The 18,385-nt window shown below is 36.5% G+C and overlaps 1 protein-coding gene across 2 annotated transcripts in view; it reads left to right on the top strand.

Moving 5' to 3' along the window:
- Positions 1–18,385, top strand: part of Taok3 (TAO kinase 3) — a 176,358-nt gene that overhangs the window by 460 nt on the left and 157,513 nt on the right. The window lies entirely within an intron of this gene.

Consider the following 18,385-nt stretch of genomic DNA (forward strand, 5'->3'; position numbering starts at 1 on the left):
CCCTGGCTGGGGTTGCGGCGTGGGAGAGTGGGACGGGACCGGCCCGCAGCACTGAGCAGGGGACGCAGGCGCTGCTCCCAGGCGGGGGGACCCGCGGTCTTCTGGAGGGTAGAGTCGGGGGACTCCGCGGAGCGGGTTATGTAAGAGAACATCTGGGGACCCTGGCGCCGGGGCTGGAGGGGCTGGCGGAAGGAGCCTGGGAAAGCCGGGGTTGTGCTGCCCCGACCTCTTCTCTCCCGCCCGCTGGCTTGCGATTCAGTTGTCAGAGTTTGACGTGGATGCCTTGAAAGTGGGGGATTCCTGACCTTAGTGGGAAAGGTTGGGTAGAAAGATGGGAGAGAGCTTCTTCAGCCCACTTCAAGAAGTTGAAGGGAGAAGGGATCTCTCCGGAGATCCGCATTTTGGATTAATTACCACGTTTATTTTCATCTTTGTGTTTTTCTGGACTGCTGGGTTTGGACTTTTTTTTTTTTTTAACTCAACAAAGAGTTAAGAAACTTTTTTAGATTTGGCAGCGCATCAGTATCAATGTTTACAGCGCACATTTCAAGGGACTGTCCTGTACCCTAGGTTTGGAACTGAGGTTAACTGATGAGCCCAACGTAGTCGGAAGGTCAAACTAAGTTTTAAAAGGAGATACTGGAGTTACTAAACTACTAGCACTTTCCAGTTAGATCCCCAGAGCTACCGGGACTGAGCTGTAGGCGAAATTCCAGGACAGAGTGAGGGCCAGGGGAGCCTATTTATCCCAAACATTGTGTATCTTGGTAGGAAACGAATGTGTGGCAATTCAAACGCTGAAATAGCGGGGAGCAGTAGGAGTGGCAATTGGGAAGCGGCCTCCTAGTTTGACAGATGTGAAAATTAAACTAATGAACAAACTGTTTACCTAGGATATGTTAATGCCGCGCCAGCTATCCTTCAGATGTTCTCTCAGTTTTCTGTTTGAATTTTTAAAAATCTTTTTCTTCAATGTGTCTGTTGCTTCTCCTCACTTTTTCGCTGGCTGCTTTTTAAAGGCAGACTCAGAACATGGCGGTTTTAGAAAAATAATGGAGAATGTAACTACTGTATCATTTCACAGTTATTTAAATAGTTCTTGTTTCAATTTAGAATGTGTCTTATTAGGAATCTTTCGCCAGTGTTTAGTAATGGGCCGCTTCAACTAGTAGAGAGAAAGGAATGCTGTATTATTTCCCAGGGATGTAACGTAGATCCATCCACTTCTTTAGGTGCTGAGGATTGAACCCAGAGCCTCATGCATGCTAGGCAAATGCCCTACGGTGGAGGTATGCCCCCACACCCTAGATCTGCTAAATTACATCCAATCCAGAAATCACCGAAGGCCTTTTTCATCATGGTTATAGTAACTAGAGGGCATACTCAGTTTAGGTGCTTTATTTGACTTTACTTGCTGCAGAACAGTTCTTACTTGGCTTCACAGACTGTATAACTTGATGTGATTATGAAAATTCCATTAATAGAAGTCCTCCCCTATGAAACAGAAGTTATGCAGTTTAGAGGAACAACAGCAGCAAACACATTTAAAATAAAAGACACTTAAAGATGTATTGGATGTAACTTTTTACATTAAATTTATTAGGTAGAACTCAAGTACAAATAAAACCAATTAAATGAGGTTACTTAGAAAAAGCAAATATTCATGATATAGTGCACAGAATGTATGAAACGGTCTATGTAAGGATCGGTAATCTAGTACCAATAATTACAAAGGAAAAGAACTATTTGAGTGGATAGATTCTTTAACTGTCTTATTAGCTCATTTCTGATTGGAACAAATGATCACTTTCAAAAACAAAATATTAAATTTATTTCTTTATAAGGAAAGAAAGTGCTCTGATACTCCCATGAGTGATTACTAAAGTCAACATTTCAACCGCATTACATTATGCTATTGATCCAAAGATGATGATGAAAGAGATTCATTGGAATAGAATTTTCAGTGACAGAAAGGGCCTATAATGTTTTTATTCCTTGGAGGCAGGGTCATGAGGAGGGTAGGAATTCTGTGAGAACTATCTTACATTTATTTTAAAAAATAAAACTACACTACAAAATACTAAGTGTGTGAAATCATTATGTTATACCTTTGTTCATGTAAACTTTATTTTCTATTTTGAAATATAATCAAAAGAACAGATTAAGATAGAGCCTCACACTTCCATATGAATGGTTATGGCAACCACAGAATGAGAGTCCAATTTCTTTTGGACTCTTAACTAGTTTCAGTTTTAGTTTAACAGGATACAAGGGCTGTCCAATAAATGCAATAACCCATTTTACACTTGCTTTACCACTTATATCCTATACAGTCAAGTCATTGTAATCCCAGAGACTACCTTGATAACTAAATCGGTTTAATGTTTAAACCAACCAGCATAAGTGTTCTTACTTTTTGCTAGTATTTATATTCACTAGTCAGTACAATAGAATGAATGAATTAATGTAAACTATTGATACTTTTTTCTATATGATTTTAGCTAAAAAGCCCTTTTCTTTGCACTGTATTTTTTCCACAGTCTTTATTTCTATGCTCCCCTTGAAAAAGAAGACAGACACAAAAGAAATAGAGAAGGAAAAAGAAAAGGCAGGCAAGATTGCATCTAAAAGTGTTTTGTGACTCTCCAAAGAGATGATCCCTTTCTATTTCCATTCAATGAGAAATCCCTGTCAGAGTAGATGGTTTTTGAATTTTTTTTTTTTAGTTGTGTGATACAATTGCATTTTAGCTTAACTTGTTTTTAGTTAGCCTAATCACAATGTAATAGGTTGCTTTACTATTTGTGAGGATATATCAAAAGTTTTAGTCTTTCTTAGACTGAGCTTAATAAACATGCTAGGTATCTATTAACTGATATTAGTTATGGTGAATTTATGACCCAAAATGTGATCTAACTCAATTCCAAGCTAGAGGCACCAAAATTTTAAAAATAAAAAAACTATTTTAAAATTTTATGATGATCAGAAGATGATACATTTTATTGTTTCAGCTGTTACCAAAATTTTTTCTTTGTTTGTTGTTTGAGACAGGATCTCACTATGTACTTCAGGCTGGCCTTGAACTATGTAGCCCAGGCTGGCCTCGAATGCACAGTGATCCTCCTGACCCAAATACTTTATAAATCAGCCTAATGTATATTGTTCTGTCCAACTTGATATTTATGAGATATATTAAAGTATATTTAAAGTCTTTCTGAATTATTTCTATTGTACAAGATAAAGGGTTAATTCTTGGCAGCAGAATGATTTAGGGGCTAATTTGGGGCTTTTGTTGTGGCACATATGTCACTCCTGACCATTGTCAGCTGTCTCACAAATAAACATTTTTCATCCCTAGAGAGTAAGAGAAGGAAGATACCCCAGAATAAACATTTTACACCTAGCAAAATCTACTTCCACTAAGCAGAAAGATGTGGTCCATTTAGCATTCGCCTCTAATAAGAGGATTTAACATACTCCAGTCAACCATTTTGGGCCCTTTCATGTCACTTATGGCCTTAGTGAAATGAGTAGCAAAATCAATCCCCCATTATAATTTGTTTTTTCTTATACCAGGGATGGAACTGCAGTCCCTGCACTTGGAAGGCAGGCGGTAGAACCACTGAGCTAAATTCCTGGCTATAGGTTTTATTTTAATATTGTCAGTTATCAGAGTACTTGTTAGAAAAGCTCAGTTTTATTTTCTTTCACAATTTTTAAAAATTTATTTTTATTTTTTTGGGGAGGTATCAGGGATCAAACTCAGGACCTTGCACTTCTGAGGCAGGCGCAGTGCCACTGAGCTAAATCCCCAGCATCTTGCACTATTTTTGAAGGGCAGAACCTTCTTATTTCCAGATCAAACTGGGATTCCGTGTGTATATATTTATTTTTATGTTTTACTTTCTGTCTGACATTGGTTCATGTCCATACCAATCAAGGATTATGATAATTCAGATACATTTTATTTGCCCATTAAAATAGTTGATACTAATCAAACAGAATGCCTTTTTTTAAGGCAGGATCTTGCTTTGTACTTCATGCTGGGCCTGGACTCACTATGTAGCCCATGCAGGCCTTGAGCTTGCAGCAGTCTTCCTGCCTCAGCCTCCCGAGTGCTGGGATTACAGGTATACACCATCACACCCGGCTCCAGAATGCTTTCTTTTTTGGTATCAGGGATTGAACTCAGGACCTTGAGTTTATGAGGCAGGCACAGTGCCATTGAGGTAAATCCCCAGCCCTCCAGAATGCTTTCTTAAATACACTAATAACCTGAAGCTTTACTAAACGAAATGATAGCTCCATGGCCAATTTTCCATTCTGTTGTGAATTTAGCCTGTATTTTTTGAAAACTCCACATAAATAACAAATGTTTTAAAAGCATATAAGCATCATTTTTAAATGATCAAGGCCATGATTTCATAGAGATACAAAATTATAGTAATAGGCTTTCCATACCTTGATGCCTTCATTGTCTCTTATTCACAATTCTCTTCAGTGTCATATGCCAGGTCATTTACATGTTTGGTATTTACTAGCAAGAGTTTATGTTGAGGACAGAGATGGAACTTATCATCCATGCATCCCACATGTCAATTATAATATAATACCAAGCACAACATATGAAGGGTGCTCAATAAATGTGAATTGAACAAGTAAATGAATCAGCAAATTAATAGACTGTACTGTGCACACATTGTTTCTAATCCCCTTTGAAGGCATTTAGTTCACCAGAGGAGTGTTAAGAGAGATCGTGATTCCTTTGCAATACAAGAATAAATGTTAGTACAATTCATCTACCACATAAAAACAGCATGGTGCAGTGGAAAGAAAAAGAGCCTTAGACTCAGGAAGACCTGTGTACCTTTTTTTGGTCTCGGTTACTCTGTCAGCTACCTCACCCCAAGTAAGTTACTTAAAGCTTAAAACTCTCAATCCTGTCATCTGTAAAATGAGAATAGATAACCTCTTAGGATTCTTGGAATAAATGAAATGATTTATGTAAAGTTCCAAGTACAGTAACAAACACATAGTAATTGCTTATTAAATGAAAGCTACTTATTTTAATCACTTGAAATGATCTTTTATTGCTGTTTTTGCTCTACTCTCAGTATGTAATCATTTGCTGAATCCCATGGTTCATGACAAAAAAAAAAAGTAATACACACATAAGTTTATTGAGAATCGGAGAAGGTAAATGACTTCCCAGGGTCATGTAGAAATGGCTGTGGTAAACTGACCGATGTGACCTAGATCTGGGGGTTTGATTAATTTGCAGAGCTGGTGATCGAACCCAAGGCCTGGCACATGTTAGGCAAGTGCTGTACCCCTTAGCTACATCCCTGCCCAAGATCTGGTTTCTCAACACAAGGCTCAAAAGGGACTGCTATGTCAATCATCCAGTCCCCTTTTTCATCTTTCCTCTTCTTCTGCCTAAACAGCTCTGGTTTTATCATTTACATGTTCAAAACATCTAATAATTTCTCATGACCTATTTAGTTCAGCACAGATTTATCAACTATTGTTAGGTTCCTAATAACACACACACACACACACACACACACACACACACACACACAGGCACACTCAGCCATGTCCCAACCAGACTGGACTGGTTACTGATCAAGTACTTTTTCTGCCATGAGGCCTTTGTTCCTTCCCTTTCCTTTTGCCTAGATATCTAATGTTCCTCATTTTCTAGACTTTCCTCCAATGCCATCTTTTATGAAGCCTTCTCTGATCATCTCATTGCTGCTCTCTCCTTTGACTTACCTAAATATTTGATTTAAACTTTTTTTCTTCTTTTTTTGCAGTACTGGAGATCAAACCCATGTTGTGCATGGTAGGCAAGCACTCTGCCACTGAGCTACATCCATGGCCCTCTGATTTATACCTTTTCGTATTAGATAATATTATCTCATACTACATTCAAAGTTTGTATTTGTCTTATTCTTCCTATTTAGTCCATGTCCTTGATTTTCTTTTTTTTTTTTTTGCGGTTATTGAACTCGGGTCCTTGCACTTGCAAAGCAGGCCACCGAACTGCTGAGCTCAGTCCCCGGCCCAAAAGTAACACATCTGTTCTTATTTATTTATTTATTTATTTATTTGTATAAGTAATACATCTGTTCTCATTCATTCATTCATTCATTCATTTATTTATTTATTTGTCCCGGGGATCAAACTCAAGACCTTGCGCTTGCGAGGCAGGTAGCAGAACCACTGAGCTAAATCCCTGGCCCTTTCCATGTCCTTGATTTTAAAAGTACCACGTCTTACACATCTTAACTAAGTGACTTGCAACTAATGCCTTTTAATTGTTGAACTGTATTCAATTTAAATATTTATTTTAGGTTCAAAGAAATATCTGAGGATAATTATAAAATATCAGTGTTGCTGTCAGAGAAGTAGAAGGCATAATTCCTAAGGGTGAATTCACTTCTGACCCTCACAGTAAATTTGTAGCTAGTGCTAGTAAGTATATGGAAACTCATACCTTCAATTTTAACATTGATAATCATCCCAAAGTACACTTTGATGCTTAGTGTTTTGGATTTGTTATTTTACTTCCTTAGGTGGTGTTTTTTATTAGATTGATCTTTGGAACTTTGTATTCCTTTTTCTAGATATTTGTAACAAATAATATCCTGTTATTTGCAACAGAATGTGGTAGTTTTCTTGAGTCAGTGTCTGGGAAAGCTTAGTACTTTGGTCCTGTAAAGCCAAACAACTTTGTGATAGAAGCAATTTGCAACTGTGCACAAATAAACTTATTGTCCCTATCTTTTATATTCTCCATAGCATGTGCCACCTTCTGGCATCCCAAATATTTTTTCTTAAATCCCCACACTAGAATTGAGGGTGCATGAAGGCAGAAGTGGTTGTTTTTGTAGTGTTACAGATCCAGCCTCGATCTCACATATGCTAGGCAAGTACTCTGTCACTGAGCTACATCACTATTCCTAAATGCAGAGATTTTTATTTTAATAATTGCTGTAACCTCAACTGATAGAATTTACCTAGCATGGGATAATTGCTCGTTTTATTGAGTGACTAACTAGAGAGATTTGACTTCTATAATTCCTCTAGTTTGTTGTCCCAAAAGGCTTTGTTATTTTAAACATAAGGAAGTAAAATCCTAAGGCAGTAAAGTATAGATTAGAATAGTGGAGTTTACACATTTTATTCTCTGGCTTTTTAAATTTTTCTTTGAGCAGTCTTGAATTTACTCTATTTTTGTTTTGTTGAATGTGAATAAAAGCCATTCCTACCACTACACCATACATATCAAACGATTGTGTCTCAGACTGGCTAAACCCTAAAAAGACTGTTCATTGTAACAGAGTCTAATAGAAGCGTGCTAACGTGGCCTTAGGCATTAGAGACTAAAACCAGAATCATAATAAAATTCAGCATAAGAACATTAGCCCCTTAAAAACACTTAGTTTGTTTTTCTTAGATGCTGATACTGACCCAAAAAATTGGCCAAATCAAGCTTATGGTGTTAATTTGGGGTTGTTATCACTTTTCTTGTATGTACAAGTAATTGAGTTTGAAATGTGTTTTAAGCCTGAATTAAAAGGACTTAGCCACTGGTGAATCATGGTGAGAAATTTTTCCTTTTCACTGCTAGAGTGAATGCCATTGCCTCCAGCATGCACTTTTGAAACATTGAAAACCTAAAAATCCTTATTTTTGTGTACCAGGTTTTAGAAAAGCTATTTGAGGCTTAAAGTAGTGACCTTAATTTCAGTGCTTTTTAGTAGTGAGTAATAATTACAATTGACTTTGCAGATTTCCATACAAGTTTTATTTATTCTCTGCCTCTGTATGGATTTTCTCATTATATACAAAATCCTCAAAAGTCCCCTGGACCACCAGACTTTGTTTGTTTTTTTTGTTTTTTGTTTGTTTCTTTGTTTGTTTTTTGGTACTGGGGATCAAACTCGAGTCCTTGAGCTTGTGAGGCAGGCACCAGAAGCAATGAGCTAAATGCCCGGCCCCACCAGACTTTGTTTTGTTCATATTTTGTTTTGTTCATTATTGTATTCCAGTGCCTGGAACAGTGCTTTGCACAGAGAAGGCGATTAATAAGTATTTGTTGAGTGAAGTCACATTCTTAGTAATAGTGCATCTCAGAAAAACCATGAAAGTCTGTTGAAATAAATTTTCTCCAACCCTTTCAAATTAGGTAATCACTTCATAATTACCTTAGTTTGGGAGGCTCCCAGCATTAGCCCAAAGTAGTTCTGTCCTAAATGTTCCTAACATTGGTTGTGCCAGCCTCAGCCCTCCTCTCATGGATCACTTACAAAAGGAAGGGTAGACTGGCACCACCCAGAGGCACTAGCACATGTGAGAACCAATGGGAGTTGTAACAGGAAATACTTCAGCTTGAAGTACTGATAGTAATGTACGGCACCTAGATCATACTCTTTTTATCTGCAGTGCCTTATTAAGATAATACAAGGTTTCCAGGAGATGTGTGTGTGTGTGTGTGTGTGCGCGCTTGCGCTTGCGCTTGCAAGAAAATTAAGTTTAGATTTGAAAATTAAGATGTGAATGGTTATTTGCCTTTTCTTCATTAACAAGGAATTGGTGAGTTGTTTTAAGTTCTTTCTTTTCTTTTTAATTCTTTGCCCTGTGGAACCTTACTCTACATGTGGGGTGGGGGGTGGAGGATAAATAAATGTAAAATGATGAAAACTTAAGTTGATAGTATTGCCAGTAACAATACTTTGTTCTGATATTTACATGCTGCCTTCACAGTAAACATTGATAGACTAGCCTAGATTTTTATGTAATATGTGTTTAGCTTGAGCAAGTTTTCCTTTTTTGTACAGACTGGGGGACGAATCTTGGAAATTTTTGCAGAAAATTCTGTCCAAAATGTCAAACTGTAAAGCTGTGTAAAATGCTGTTGACGTTAACTGTCTGACCAGGAAGTACTCCATTTAAGCCTCACTTACAAAACTAAGTGTCTATAATAACTTCCTTTCTTGGGATGAAGGTTCTTGATAAGCCGGGTAGTGTTCTTACAGCTTCAGTTCAGTTTTATCCTTCCTGTGAGTAAGAGGCAGCTCTTTAAAGAAAGCCATCTCTGGGGTAAATTTATTGATTGCTATAGCTAAATAAAGAATTTTTAAAGCCCTTGGCATGTTGGAATGAAAATATAAGACATATATTTGAAACAATCTACTGTGAGTAAGCTTACTTAGCATTTATTTCATTATAAATATGGTTTAATGTTTTATTAGGGTTTCTGTCCAAACATTGTTAATGAATAGGAGTAATTTAAACTTTGTTGAATTTCATGTGAATGTTTATGCTTTCGCTCAAAGTCCAGCTGAGAGTAGTCAGCCTCAAAAGTCACTGGATTCATATGCTCTGTTTATTTTAATTTGTAGTTTGATATTCTACAAATAAGTATTAGGGTTGATTTTTCAAAACTTGGGCTTGTTTATTTTCCTTTCTTTTGGATAAGTAAAGTAAATGCTCAGCTGCCAATAAATTATCACAACCTTGGCAAAAGAGTCTCTGAAACAACAAAAATTTAAATATACTAAAGATCATCTTTATTAAATGATGTAGCTTATATGGTAATGGGCGATATTATTACTATAAAACAACATTTCAAAGTTAAGTGGTCCAAAATGGCAAATATTCATCCTACAGATCTCTAAAAATATCATGCTTCCTTTTTTTTTTTTTTTTTAACAGAGAGAAAATAGGATAGAAAGAAGAGGAATTTCTTGAATGTAATACCAAATTTAGAAACAGAAAGATCAAACTATCTGGTCACATTTACTGTTTTGTAATTTTTTTATCATTTCAGTACATGAGATTAGTTACTTATTAAAGTAGGAAAATAAGATAGCTATGAGGTAATTAATAACATGGGACTACTCTGGTTCATAAACTGAAATTTTATGAAATAGGCAAGTAGATACTTTTTAATTTGACATCTCATGATTTATATGTTAAAGTTAATGCAAAACATTTTATAAACTGTAATAGCTACTTTAATAGTTTTTTTTTAACCAACTTCCTTAGGCTCTTAGAACATGGCCCAAATGAAATATATAGGCTAACGTGTAACCCTGATAGCCAAAACATGTTTTATGTATAAATTACATCTTACATATAGGATGCGTTTTTCATGTAAGAACATTTTTGAGGGTATTACTCACTGTGGGGGAGGATTGTATCCACTGCATAAAAAAAGGAAATATAAACTTTCAAATAATCTTTGAAATTTGATGCTGTATGACATATGCTTTTGTCCTTAAGATTCATAAATATTAAAGACTTAAAAGTACAAATTGTATGAATTTCAGCTTTCATAAATAAAAAGGATTTTTCTGATTATCTGAATGTTACATTGGCTGCTCAAAAGTATCCCAATCATGGTTTGAATGGGGGTAGGACAGGAAGTGGGTGGTGCTTCACAGTGACAGATTATTGCAGATTATATGGCTGCCTGCCAAAACAGCACTAGTCAAAGGGAAAAGTGGAAGTTGCTAACTGCACACCGTTAACTTGTGCATGTTTATTTAACCATTTCTAATAGTTTGCCGGTTTCATGCTCAGATGACAACTTTTACCCTTCAGAATGGCCACACATGTGCCAAACTTTCTATTTTCTGGTTTCCTGTGATCATACTCCTTATCTCTAGTCTGCAGAGATCACACTGACCCTTTTGTGGAAGGCCACACATTAGCAGGAAAAAAGAGGGGGGAGGGAGGAAGAACTTTAAGCTATAACTTAACGATATTTTCAAGTTAAGAGGATTGCAAAATTAACATGTATGGATGTTGTCTCATCACATTTAGGCTGTTTATATAAACTATTAAAAATTTTTTTAAAAGATCACCTATTAAGAAGGAGTTTGTACTTCTAGATTGTTCTAGTTCAGCTCACAGTTGAGATTCTTACTGTTGCAACATAAAAGGAAGCCTTTGTGGAGGAAATATGACATCTGTGCCCAGATACATAAGGAGGGAATTACAGTGGAAGGGTTATTTTTAGAAGTGTCTTATGAATATATTTTTTGTACTAAGAAGTATATTTGAAAGGTTAATTTCACTGCTAGGAGTTACACAAGTTGCTGAGGTCACTGGATAGTCTAAGAATACTTTTTAAAGTATCTTGATGTCACCAGTCAGCCTAGTTAAGCCTTAAACTGGCCCATCTAAGTAGCAGCACTTTAAAAAAAACACTGACCAAATTAAAAAAGATACTGAGATCCCATCACTATATTCAAATAGTAATGTAAGCCATCCTGAAAGAGGGGACAGCAGAAATCCAATTCACAATAGTGTCCCACTGTCCTTTAGGAACAGAATATAATGTTTTGAGTTCAGGGAGTCACTCTTACACAGTGAGTGCACATCCAGCTTCCTTATAATTACTTTTGGTTTTGTTCACAAATATTTGGAGGTGTCAGTAGAATCTAATGATTTGCATCTAGAGAATGGCAGATGAAAATTTCTGCCATCTGCTAGTTTTTGTGGCCTTGCACAAATCCCTTTAATCTCCCTGAAACCTCAGTTTCTTCAACTATAGAATGGGAATTAATTATAATCCTTACTTCACAGTGTTGTTGTGAGGATTAAATAAGACAGTGTGTGAAAATCACAAGGCTGGCCACACATTGTAAAAGATGAACTCAGAGGCTGATAATTATGCTCATTTTTGCTATTTTGGGGTATGCTAATTTTCATTAAGCACCCCATCAAAAATGATCACAGGAAGAGATAGAACAACACATGAAATCATCATACAATAAGTATTATAATAATAGACTTAGAAAAAAATATGAGCACATGAATGAAATATATTGATCTTATTTATCCCCCCCGCTTTTTTTCCTTCTGGTGCTACTGGGGATTGAACCCAGAGCCTTCACATTGATCCACATCCACAGACCATTTTTATTTCTATTTTGAGACAGGGTCTCACTAGGTCACTAAATTGCCTACACTGGCCTCAGTTTGTGAACCTTATACCTCAGCCTCCCATAGTGTTGGGATTATAGGCATGTGCTGCCATGCCCAGTTTCCTCATACCATTTCGTATGCTAAGCATTCTAAGGGGATGGAAGGAAATACTGTGCTGGAGTAGAGTAAATTCAGTAAGTATTAGTCAAAATGATTATATAGTCTGATGAATTTAGCTTTGGTAATATTTTTTTTTGTTTCACTGCAGAGAATTTCCTTCCAATTTGATAGAACAGTTCAGGAAAGCAGCATGGCAAAGTGTTGATTTTTAAAATTTGTTTTCTGAATAGAATGTGTGTGTTTTCATCTGAGTGGACTATTAGCAGGTAAAGTTAGGACTGTGATTTAAGATTTTAGATAGCCTAAAACGTAAAGATTTTTGGTTTTGGTTTTGTTGTTTTTGTGGTGGAACCAGCCAATAGACAACATATATTTGAGTATAAAGAAAAATGTTTCTTTGCTTCTACTTCTTGGGATTCCCATCCTGTATTGGATCAGTTAACTTTGTTCTTAAACTGAAAGTATTATCACTGATTCTTACATAAGCAGATTTTCATGGAAGATATTAACAAAGCACCTGTGAAATGTGGGAGAGCACCTTCAATAAACTAAAACAAATAATGAAACTTTTTTTTTTTTTTTTGAGACAGGCTTTCACTAAGTAGTTCAAGTTGGCCTTGAACTCGTGGCGATCCTCCTGCCTCAGCCTCCCACCACCCCTGGCAATTGAAGCTATTTATTCTTGAAAAATATTTAGCCTTTATGGACATACTTTTATTGTTTAAAATGTCTAGGTCTTAATCCATAGAATAAGCCCTTTGCCTAGTAGCCAGCCCCTAGACTACTCTATGTCTCTTCCTTGTTTCTGGTAACCTCTAATTTTATATTCTCAACATTGCTGCAAAAATACACTATCTGTACCCGTGGCCTCCTTCCTGGATTGCCACAATTGTCTCCCTCCATTCCAGTCTCCTTTCTAATGCATCCCGAATAACCTTCACAAAATGCTGTTTCTAGCATGTTGTGCCTCGTTTACAGAGAGCTTCAGTAGTTCCATTTTCTACTGCATTACATCTCACTCTGCCTGACTTTCAACACCCTTTCTAATCTTTCTTCCACCATTTATCCAGTTTCATCTCCTGTGTTCTTGGGCCCATCTTTTCAGTTCTTTTGAAGTCAGTCTGTCAAACACACCCTACTCAATCCAGTCTGGGCCTTTGGAACTTATTTCTTTACCTCACCGAAAAATCCCTCCTCCAGAGCTTTTCTCTGCTGACCTAGATTTTACCTTTCCTTCTAAATGTTGGGTCGAGTTTACTCTGTGTGTGAAACTTTTCCTTTTTCTGCAGACTCCCAGGTGACTTTTCCCTCACCCTAATCCCAGTAATGGAACTCAGGGCTCAGTGTTTGCTAGGAAGGGCTCTACCACTGAGCTAGATCCCAGCCCAGTTTTTAAAATTCAGGATCTCACTGAATTGCCAGGCTGGCCTCTAACTCTGGATCCTCCTGCTTCCGCCTCACAAGTGGCTGGGATTACAGGCCTGCATCAGCACATAATTTTTAATTTAGCAAGAAAATGAACAAAAATGTGTAATGTTTTATACCATTTGCTGTTCTTTCTTCACCAAACATTTTGAATACAAGGACCCTTACAGTTAAGTCCTTCACAATTCCATAATACTGTGGTACCTGACTTCAATTTGAACAGAAAGAAAAAAATGTAAATCTGTTGCATCATGTTGACCAAAAGTCAAGTCAATAACCCTAGTGATACTGAAGGGGAGTTTAAGAATATCTGTATCATTTTAGAACATCTGTCAAATGCTTTAGTCTGTATTGGTGCTTAGATATACCCAGTTATGCCATACTCTTTGTTCGTTTATTTGACTAATACTTAGTATCTACTCGTATCAGGGCTTGTGCTAGTTCTGAATAGAACCGTCTTTTCCTTATCTAATAAGCAGAAAATTATTTGGCTAAACCAGTGGTGTAAGGATCTAGAAAAACATGTAGAAAGTTCAGTAAATATTTTCTTATTTCTAATTCTTTAATCTAATACTACAAACTACCTAATGTTTATTCCTAGGAATGCCTCAGCTATGTGTTGTAACCTAAGACTAGACATTTCAGCCTGTTACTCCACAGGACAGTAATAATAATTGCTGATTATGAAGTGCTTGCTAGGTAGTGCTATGTATTGCAATATATGCTTTGTGAATATTTCACCCTTTATCAGTTCTTTTATGTGCCTTTTACTTGGATTGTTCCTGATGTTCAGGGAAGTTAGATGTTTGCCCAATGTCTGTAGCAGAACCTAGACCTAAACTCAGCTCTGTGCCTGTGTTGATGACTGTCGTGCTATGCTACCTCTCTTAATGAAGATAGCAATTAAATAACTCTGTGAAGTACTGTTCTGTTAGTGCTACATGCAGGATAAATCCAAGATACTATTCACATATGACAAGAAAAGCTGGTTAGGTAACACATGAATGATAAAAGATTATGGACATGAAATTATGGATTTTTTTTCAATGCAATTTAGGATTTTTTTTAAAAATCACTAAGTATACAAAATATAAATAAGATTTTCTCATTTGAATTAATCATTACACATTATTCCATAGCGCCATAGGAACTTTGTGAGGTATTATTGTTCTCCCTTTGGCTATTTGTCTTATTTTGAAATTTGAAATAAAAGTCACATAACATAAAACTCACCATTTTAAAGTATGTAGTTTGGTTTTTTAGTGTATCCACGATGTTGTTGCAATCATTAACATGATCCTAATTCTGCAACATTTCCATTGCTTCTAAAAGAAACCCTGTACCTGTTTACAGGCACTCCCAATTATTCTAGTCCCTTGTGACTACTAATTTACTGTCTCTGTGGATTTGCCTATTCTGAGCATTTTTATATCAATGGAATGAGACAATATGGGGCTGTTGGTGTCTGACTTCTTCACTTAGAATAATATTTTCAAGATTCTGCCATGTTGTAATATGTATCCATACTTCATTCCTTTTTGTGGCTAAGTAATATTCCTTGTATAAGTATACTATTTTCTGTATATTTCCCAGTTTATGAACATTTGACTTATTTCTCCTTTTCGGTATTTATGAATAATGCTGCTGTGAATATCCATGTACAGGTTTTTGTATGGATATATGTTTTCAATTCTCTTCAGTACCTGTTTAGGAGTAAAATTACTCACAGTTAATGTTGTAGAGTAATTTGGATGAAAATGATTTTTGAGTTATTCATCATCACTCCCTACATACATGTATACATAAAATACAAAAATAAGGTATTGTTTATTTAGCTAATATGTTTCCCAGATCTTTTCTTCAGAAATAAAGCAGAGGCAAATTTAAGTTTAGATTCTGATAAGTAATCTTTAATTTGAAATGAATAATGTGAATTTAACATTGCCTACTACCTTGAAAGGTGCTATGGAGAACCAATAATGAAGACTTTCTGCTAGTCATATTCAATTAGTGAAATTAAGAAATGTTCATATCCTTTAAAAGCAAGGCATACCTGGGTATATGGCTCATACCTGTGACCGCAGTACTTGGGAGGCTGCTGAGGCAGAAGGATCATAAGACCAAGGCCAGTCTGGCTATATGGCAAGTTCAGGGCCAAGATGGACTACATAGTGAGACCCTGTCTCAAAAAAAAAATAAAAATAAATAAAAGCAAGGCATAAGGGCATCAATTCGATAAGAATCCCCCAGTACTTTTCTATACACGGAGGAGGAGATTGTTTCTGCACCATGAAGATCATGAACCTTCTAGATGGAATTTTAACTAAGCCTTGAATACTAACTTTTTAGTCTGTGTGGTGAGACATAATCAGTGTATTTTTAGCCTAGTTCAGACATTGTGAACAAAGTGTCAGATACTTAGGGACAGTAGCAAATCAAAGGCCTTTGAATCACATACCAAGACGTTCGCAGCACTTTGAACAGTAGATAGTGGGGAGCCATTTAAGGTATTTGAATAGAAGAGACTGATGCAATCAGAGCCTTTGAAAGACTACTCCATCCATAGTTTGTAGCATGACTTAAAGAAGAAAAGACATTGGGAATGAGAACTTGGACTGACAGTGAGGTTCTGGAACTAGGGCAGCTTTAATGGAAAAGAAGAAAAGCAGCTTGTGAGAGATTTATCAAGGGCATTAACAGCTTGGTAGAGGGAGTGAAAGCACCAGAGTGTATCAGATGAATAAGAGGAAGTATAGAGAGAAGAGCCCAGGGCAGATGTGTAAGTGAAGAAGTCGGGGGGGACAAGCCAACTGAGGTGGTTGGGAAGGAACTCATAGCGGATAGTGCCACACAAACAAAGAAGCAAGGGTCTTGCGAGGAGATGCTGCCCAGCTGTTATGGACATTGTGGCCTGAGAAGACTCCTGCTGGATCTGGAGATGAGCAAGTTGAATCTAGTGAACTCATTGGCCCCAGAGCATCTTGCTGTCGCCGTCCCTTCATCTCTTAATAAATGATCCCTTGAGCATACTACAGGACTAAAACAAGAGTTGGTAAAGAGAAAGCAACTAAAGATTTAAGAAAAGAAAGAAGAATGAAGAAAATGAGAAGGTCATCCAATAAAGAATTAAGAGACTATTTGTTGTTGGGCTGAGGTGGTTAACCTGAAAAGACTGGGCAATGAAAACAAGTGAGTATAGAGAAATTTCAAAGTGAAATGGAGAGAAGTTGAGGAAGCTTATAAAAATGGCTTCAATTTCGAATTTATAATATTATTATTTATTAGTAGCAGTACTACAGATAAGTAAATTAGAATTAGAAAACACCTTGAGTTACCTCAAGCATATGTAGAAAGATTAAACTGCCATCCCATCCTGAATAAATGGTTCTTTCTTTCTTTTTTGGTACCGGGGATTGAACTGAGGATCTTGCCCTTGCAAGGTAGGCAGTAGAACCACTGAGCTAAATCCCCAGCCCCTTCAAATGGTTCTTTCTTTTAGCTATGTATTGAACATATCCTTGCTTATGCTTTTAAATGCATTCACCTCCTAAAAGCATAGCTACATGATGTAATTATATAGAGTACTAGGTAGGCCTGTTGAATCCCCATTTCTTGTAATTATTCAAGCTGTGTATTTTGAGTGCTAGTAATAGTGGGAAATAAAGTACAGTACTTTGTTTAAAAATTAGTTTATAATTCTCAGCTTAAAATTTTTATGCAGATATTTTATTCTTCCTAAAAGATGCCCCCAAATAATTTTTTGTATTTTCTATAGGATATTAATCTGTCAGTAATCTGTTCTATAGTATAGCATGATAAATGAGAACCAAGACCTATCATGTAAAGGTACAAGATCCCAATAATGAATGTAACTGTACTGTATATCTAAAATGTACCAATAAACTCAATAAAAAGAAAAAAAAAGTAGTGATGAACATATATGTCACTTTGAAATTTAAATTTCCTTTTTTTCAGGTGTTATAAAAACCAATTATTTATCAGTTCTGAAACTGAGGGTTCCCAATATGAAAACTTGGCAAATGAATAGATGTAGAGGCTAAGATTTCCTTCATTTCCTTTAACTTTTTCCTCTTTCCAACATGATGGTGGGAAATCTCTGACCCAAGACAGCTCTTCTTACATATTTTTTAATAATTATTATTACATTATTGCACTGTGTATTCTGACAAAGGCATTCATTACCTGACACTGTCTCTTTTTTTCCACTCACCGGAAACAAAAGCACTAAGGTCTGACGGTTCTGTCAAGCAGCAAGGGCTAGAAAGAAAGCATACTGATCTCCTGAAACATGCTATTCTTTCCTTGGTCTTTGTTGACTCCCATCCAGATCCCTTCTTCCCTTAGATTATTACCAGCCTTCCTTCTTTCCTTCCTTCCTTTTTTTAAATCAGCGCATATTGATTATACAGAACGTCAGCCTTCATTGTGACATTTTAATACATGCATATAACATATTTTGTTCATATCCATCCTCCCATTTTTTTCTTTCCCCTCCCCTCCTCTTTTTGATCTTCCTCTTCTCTAATAGTCTTCCTTTTAGTTTCAGATCCCCCCACCCGGATTCCACATATAAATCATATGATACTTTTTTCCTGAGTCTGGATTATTTATCTTAAATGATGTTCTCCAGTTCCATCCATTTCCCTTCAAGTGACATGATTGTATTTTTCCCCATTATGTGTGCATTCCACATTTTCTTTGTCCATTCATCTGTTCATAGGCCCCTGGCTCCTTATCTTGGCTATTGTGAATCGTGCCATAATAAACATGGGTACACAGTTATGCTCAGATACTGTATTTACCAAGGAGTGGTATTGCTGGGTGATATGCTAGTTATATTTTTACTTTTTGGAAGAAACTCCATACTAATTTCTGT

Source organism: Fukomys damarensis, unplaced genomic scaffold (genome assembly GCF_012274545.1).
Source record: "Fukomys damarensis isolate Sample0158 unplaced genomic scaffold, DMR_v1.0_HiC HiC_scaffold_12, whole genome shotgun sequence".
Taxonomy (NCBI): Eukaryota; Metazoa; Chordata; class Mammalia; order Rodentia; family Bathyergidae; genus Fukomys; species Fukomys damarensis.